General features: G+C 39.0%; 1 pseudogene; it reads left to right on the forward strand.

Annotated features, from left to right (window-relative positions):
* LOC109438214 (elongation factor 1-alpha 1) overlaps nucleotides 1–5,407 on the forward strand; it is a 112,034-nt pseudogene extending 106,627 nt beyond the window's left edge.
* The last annotated feature ends 593 nt before the right edge of the window (nucleotides 5,408–6,000 follow it).

The following is a 6,000-nucleotide window of genomic DNA, read 5'->3' on the forward strand; positions in this document are numbered from 1 at the left end:
GAGAATTTGAGCCTTAGGAAATTCCTTGATAAACTGATTTACTTTTGTCTAATTGACAGCAACAAAGGGAGAAAATAGAGACCTTGCAAAGAATTGCAATCTATTCTTAACCTCTTTTGCAAGGCAGCTTGCTTGGGCTGAGAAGATAAGCAGCCTCTGTCCTGAGCTGTTTGTCGTAAGTATTGAGTTTAGTTGAAGAGTGACCATGTTTCTCTTGCTTTTTAATCATTTATCTTATCTTCTTTGATGTGTACTTATTTTTGTGTGTATTCTGGACATTGTTTTTGAAAAATTGTTCAGAGAAATTAATGTTCTCTTCCTCCAAAAGGGGTTTTCCATCAAGTGCTTGTTGACACTAGCAATTAGGGATCTCTTCAATCTAAGTCCAGGGATTGAGATAATGGTTTAAAGCTGAGCTGGAGTCTCATTGATAGACATTTTCTTTAGGTCCACTCTTCTACTAGAGTACATGCTTTTAGAATCCCACCCCTAGATGAGAATCTTTAGCCCCTGCTCACCCTCATCCTACCTTCAGCAGTCCCAGGACTTTAATCCCTGTCCACTCAACCCTGCAAAGCTGTTAAAAGTGCTACTCTCTGGCAACCACCAAACCATTGTCTGTGTCTATGAGTTTCTGTTTCTCATTTGTTTGTCTTGTTCCTTTGTTGCTTCTGGTTTATATACCACATATCAGTGAAATCACATGGTTCTCTGCTTTTTCTGTCTGACTTATTTCGCTCAGCATTACAGTAAGGGGGATCGAATATATGGTGATGGAGGGAGAGCTGACTCTGGGTGGTGAACACACAATGGGATTTATAGATGATGTAATACAGAATTGTGCACCTGAAATCTATGTAATTTTACAAACAATTGTCACCCCAATAAATTTAATAAAAAAAAAAGTATATTTAGATCTGAGTTAGAGTAACAGTTAGAAGTCTGGGATGGAAAATAAAGTCATTGGTGGAGATAGCATAAAGACTGCTAAATTAAGAGGTCATTATTTAAAATGACTTTGCCTCTAGATAGACATTAGTTTTTTAGTATAAATAATTTGTAAATACTTAAAAGCACGTTTGGTTGAAAATCTAAAAATATTTTTGCCTTTTTTGCTTCTAGGTGTAGTGAAAACCACCACTAAATCTAACCAAAATGGGAAAGGAAAAGACACACATCAACATCGTTGTCATTGGACATGTGGATTCTGGCAAGTCTAATACTACTGGTCATCTGATCTATAAATATGGTGGGATTGACAAAAGAACCATCGAAAAATTTGAGAAGGAGGCTGCTGAGATGGGAAAGTGCTCCTTCAAGTATGTCTGGGTCTTGGATAAACTGAAAGCTGAATGTGTGTGTGGTATCACCACTGATATCGCCCTGTGGAAATTCAAGACCAGCAAGTATTATGTGACAATCATTCATGCCCCCAGACATAGAGACTTTGTCAAAAACATGATTACAGGCACATCTCAGGCTCACTCGCTATTCTGATTATCACTGCTGGTGTTGGTGAACTTGAAGCAAGTATCTCCAAGAATGGGCAGACCCATGAGCATGCACTTCTGGCTTGCACATTGGGTGTGAAACAACTAATTGTTGGTGTTAACAAAATGGATTCCACTGGCCTGCCTTATAGCCAGAAGAGATACGAGGAAATCATTAAGGAAGTCAGCACCTACATTAAGACAATTGGCTACAACCCTGACACAATAGCATCTGTGCCAATTTCAGGTTGGAATGGTGACCACATGCCGGAGCCAAGTGCTAACATGCCTTGGTTTAAGGGATGGAAAGTCACCCACAAAGATGGCAATGCCAGAGGAACCATGCTGCTGAAATCTCTGGATTGCATCCTGCCACTAACTCATTCAACTGACTAGCTGTTGCGTCTGCCCCTCCAGGATGTCTACAAAGTTGGTGGTATTGGTACTATCCCTGTGGGCCGAGTGGAGACCAGTGTTTTCATACCCGTCATGGTGGTCACCTTTGCGCCAGTCAATGTTACAACTGAAATAAATTCTGTTGAAATGCACCATGAAGCTTTTAAAAATTTTATTTATAAATTTGTTTTGTTGTTGTTGTTTGTTTGTTTTTAAAAATTTTTATTGGGGAACAGTATGTTTCTCCAGGGCCCATCAGCTCCAAGTTGTTGACCTTCAGTCTTGTTGTGGAGGGCACAGCTTTGCTCCAAGTCCAGTTGCTGTTTTCAATCTTTAGTTGCAGGGGGGCACAGCCCACCATCCCAGGTGGGAATTGAACCAGCAACCTTGTTGCTGAGAGCTTGCACTCTAACCAACTGAGCCACCTGGCCGCCCCTCAGAAAGCTCAGTGGCAGCTCCTTATTTTCAATCTAGGTGTGGAGTCAGACAGTGGGAATCGAACAGGCAACCCTGTTGTTCAGAGCTTGCACTCTAAACAACTGAGCTATCCATCTGCCCTCACCATGAAACTATTTTTTTTTCTTTTCTTTCTTTTTTTTAGTTTTATTTTATTAAATTTATTGGGGTGACAATTGTTAGTAAAATTACATAGATTTCAGGTGTACAATTCTGTAATACATCATCTATAAATCCCATTGTGTGTTCATCACCCAGAGTCAGTTCTCCTTCCATCACCATATATTCGATCCCCCTTACCCTCATCTCCCACCCCCCACCCCCCACCCCCCTTACCCTCTGGCAACCACTAAACTATTATCTGTGTCTATAAGTTTCTGTTTCTCATTTGTTTGTCTTGTTCTTTTGTTGTTTTTGGTTTATATACCACATATCAGTGAAATCACATGGTTCTCTGCTTTTTCTGTCTGACTTATTTCGCTCAGCATTACTCTCTCAAGATCCATCCATGTTGTCACAAATGTTCCTATATCATCTTTTCTTACCGCCGAATAGTACTCCATTGTGTATATATACCACAACTTCTTTATCTATTCATCTATCGAAGGACATTTTGGTTGTTTCCATGTCCTGGCAATCGTAAACAAAGCTGCAATGAACATTGGAGCACACGTGTCTTTATGGATAAATGTTTTCAGATTTTTTGGGTAGATACCCAGGAGAGGGATTGCTGGATCATACGGCAATTCTATTCGTAATTTTTTGAGGAACATCCACACTGCCTTCCATAATGGCTGCACCAGTCTGCATTCCCACCAACAGTGTATGAGGGTTCCTTTTTCTCCACAGCCTCTCCAACACTTGTTACTATTTGTCTTGTTGATGATAGCCATTCTGACTGGGGTGAGGTGATATCTCATTGTGGTTTTGATTTGCATTTCTCTGATGATTAGTGATGTTGAGCATTTTTTCATATGTCTATTTGCCATTTGTATGTCCTCTTTGGAGAAATGTCTCTGCAGGTCGTCTGCCCATTTTTCAATTGGGTTGTTTGTTTTTTTGTTGTTGAGTTACATGAGTTCCTTGTATATTCTGGATACTAGCCCCTTATCGGAGGCACTGTTTGCAAAAATCTTCTCCCATTCAGTTGGTGGCCTCTTTATTTTGTCAATGGTTTCTTTTGCTGTGCAGAAGCTTTTAAGTTTCATATAGTCCCATTCATTTATTTTAGCTTTTACTTCCATTGCCTTTGGAGTCAAGTTCATAAAATGCTCTTTGAACCCAAGGTCCATAAGTTTAGTACCTATGTTTTCTTCTATGCAGTTTATTGTGTCAGGTCTTATGCTTAAGTCTTTGATCCATTTTGAATTAACTTTGGTACATGGTGACAAATAGCAGTCCAGTTTCATTCTTTTGCACGTGGCTATCCAATTCTCCCAGCACCATTTATTGAAGAGGCTGTCTTTGCTCCATTGTATGTTTTTAGCTTCTTTGTCAAAAATTATCTGTCCATATTTATATGGTTTTATTTCTTGGTTCTCAATTCTATTCCATTGGTCTATGTGTCTGTTTTTCTGCCAATACCATGCTGTTTTGATTATTGTAGCCCTGAAGTACAAGCCAAAGTCAGGAAGTGTGATACCTCCATTATTGTTCTTTTTTCTTAAGATTGTTTTGGCTATTCGGGGTCTTTTGTGTTTCCAAACAAATCTGATGATTTTTTGTTCTATTTCTTTAAAATATGCCATTGGGATTTTGATGGGGATTGCATTGAATCTGTATATTGCTTTGGGTAATATGGCCATTTTAACTATGTTGATTCTTCCAATCCATGAGCACGGAATGTCTTTCCATTTCTTTGTGTCTTCTTCAATTTCTTTCAAAAATGTCTTATAGTTTTCAGCATATAGGTCTTTCACATCCTTGGTTAAGTTTATTCCTAGGTATTTTATTCTTTTTGCTGCAATTGCAAAAGGAATTGTTTTTTGTATTTCTTTTTCTGAGATTTCATTGTTAGTATATAGGAAGGCAATGGACTTTTTTGCGTTGATTTTGTAGCCAGCAACTTTACTGTATTCGTTGATTGTTTCTAATAGCTTTTTGGTGGAGTCTTTAGGATTTTCTATATATAACATCATGTCATCTGCAAAGAGTGATAATTTAACTTCTTCATTCCCAATTTGGATGCCTTTTATTTCTTTCTCTTGCCTGATTGCTCTGGCAAGGACTTCCAACACTATGTTGAAAAGCAGAGGTGATAGGGGACATCCCACACCATGAAACTTTGAGTGAAGCTCTTCCTGGGGACAATGTGGGCTTCAATGTTAAGAATGTGTCTGTCAAAGATGTTTGTTGTGGCAATGTGGCTGGTGACAGCAAAAATGATCCACCAGTGGAAGCAGCTGGCTTCATGATGCTGGTGATTATCCTGAACCATCTACGCCAAATCAGTGCCGGAAACACACATGGGCTGGGCTGTTACACAGCTCACATTGCCTGCAAATTTGCTGAGCTGAAGGAGAAGATTGATCATCGTTCTGGGAAAAAGCTGGAAGATGGCCCCAAGTTTCTGAAATCTGGTCATGCTGCCATCACTGCTATGGTTCCTGGCAAGCCCATGTGTGTTGAGAGCTTCTCTGACTACCCTCCTCTGGACCGTTGTGCTGTTCATGACAGGAGACAGACAGTTGCTGTGGGTGTCATCAAAGCAGTGGCCAAGAAGGCAGCTGGAACTGGCAAGGTCACCAAGTCTGCCCAGAAAGCTCAGAAGGCCAAATGAATATTATCCCCAATACCTGCCACCCCAGTCTTAATCAGTGGTGGAAGAATGGTCTCAGAGCTGTTTGTCTCAATTGGCCATTTAAGTTTAACAGTAAAAGATTGGTTAATAATTACAATGCATCATAAAACCTTCAGAAGGAAAGAAGAATGTTTTGTGGACCATTTTGTGTGTGGGGGGCAGTTTTTAAGTTATTAGTTTTTTTGTGTTTTTTTTTTAATTAAAGTTTATCGGGGTGACAATTGTTAGTCAAGTTACATAGATTTCAGGTATACAATTCTGTATTACATCATCTATAAATCACATTGTGTGTTCACCACCCAGAGTCAGTTCTCCTTCCATCACCCTATATTGGATCCCCCTTACCCTCATCTCCCACCCCCCACCCCCTCACCCTCTGGTAACCACTAAACTATTGTCTGTGTCTATGAGTTTTTGGTTCTCATTTGTTTGTCTTGTTCTTTTGTTGTTTTTGGTTTATATACCACATACCAGTGAAATCATATGGTTCTCTGCTTTTTCTGTCTGACTTATTTCGCTTAGCATCATACGCTCAAGATCCATCCATGTTGTCACAAATGTTCGTATATCATCTTTTCTTACTGCTGAATAGTATTCCATCGTGTGTATATACCACAACTTCTTTATCCATTCATCTATCGAAGGGCATTTTGGTTGTTTCCATGTCTTGGCCACCGAAAATAATTATTAGTTTTTAATAATTAAAATCAATAATTTTTAATAGAAATAACTTGACCAAAAATCTGTCACAGAATTTTGAGACCCATTAAAACAAAGTCTAATAAGAAAAAAATATATTTCTGAAAGTGCATTTAGATTATTTTACTTGACTATCATTCAATTTCGTTGTAAATATTT

This window comes from Rhinolophus sinicus, chromosome X (assembly GCF_036562045.2).
Source record: "Rhinolophus sinicus isolate RSC01 chromosome X, ASM3656204v1, whole genome shotgun sequence".
Lineage (NCBI taxonomy): Eukaryota > Metazoa > Chordata > Mammalia > Chiroptera > Rhinolophidae > Rhinolophus > Rhinolophus sinicus.